This window comes from Pan troglodytes, chromosome 8, assembly GCF_028858775.2.
Source record: "Pan troglodytes isolate AG18354 chromosome 8, NHGRI_mPanTro3-v2.0_pri, whole genome shotgun sequence".
Classification (NCBI taxonomy): domain Eukaryota; kingdom Metazoa; phylum Chordata; class Mammalia; order Primates; family Hominidae; genus Pan; species Pan troglodytes.
The window spans coordinates 27,993,503-27,994,456 of record NC_072406.2 but is presented as its reverse complement, the minus strand read 5'-3'; the positions used below and the strand labels follow the sequence as shown (position 1 = coordinate 27,994,456).

At 45.0% G+C, this 954-nt stretch overlaps 1 long non-coding RNA gene across 1 annotated transcript in view; it reads right to left on the bottom strand.

Annotated features, from left to right (window-relative positions):
• LOC134807033 (uncharacterized) overlaps nt 1-954 on the bottom strand; it is a 49,556-nt gene that overhangs the window by 27,171 nt on the left and 21,431 nt on the right. The gene's annotated exons all lie outside the window — the stretch shown is intronic.

The following is a 954-nucleotide window of genomic DNA, read 5'->3' as shown; positions in this document are numbered from 1 at the left end:
CTGTGTAGGGAAAAGAGAGATCAAACTGTCACTGTGTCTATGTAGAAACGGAAGGCATAAGAGTCTCCATTTTGAAAAAGACCTGTATTTTAAACAATTGCTTTGCTGAGATGTTGTTCATTTGTAGCTTTGCCCCAGCCACTTTGCCCCAACCACTTTGACCCAACTTGGAGCTCACAAAAACATGTATTGTATAAAATCTAGGTTTAGGGGATCTAGGGCTGTGCAGGACGTGCCTTGTGAACAAAATGTTTACAAGCAGTATACTCGGTAAAAGTCATTGCCATTCTCTAGTCTCAATAAACCAGGGGCACAATGCACCATGCAAAGCCGAAGGGACCTCTGCCCTTGAAAGCAGGGTATTGTCCAAGGTTTCTCCCCATGTGATAGTCTGAAATATAGCCTCGTGGGATGAGAAAGACCTGACTGTCCCCCAGCCTGACACCCGTAAAGCGTCTGTGCTGAGTGGATTAGTAAAAGAGGAAAGCCTCTTGCAGTTGAGATGGAGGAAGGCCACTATCTCCTGCTTGCCCTTGGGAAATGAATGTCTCAGTGTAAAACCCGATTGTACATTTGTTCAACTCTGAGATAGGAGAAAAGCTGCCCTGTGGCGGGAGGGGAGACATGTTTGCAGTAATGCTGCCTTGTTATTCTTTGCTCCGCTGAGATGTTTAGGTGGAGAGAAACATAAATCTGGCCTACGTGCACGTCCAGTCATAGTACCTTCCCTTGAACTTAATTATGATATAGATTCCTTTGCTAACATGTTTTTTGTTGACCTTCTCCTTATTATCACCCTGCTTTCCTACTACATTCCTTTTTGCTGAAATAATGAAAATCATGATCAACAAAAACTGAGGGAACTCAGAGGCCGGTGCCGGTGCAGGTCCTTGGTGTTCTGAGTGCCGGTCCCCTGGACCCACTGTTGTTTCTCTATACTTTGTCTCTGTGTCT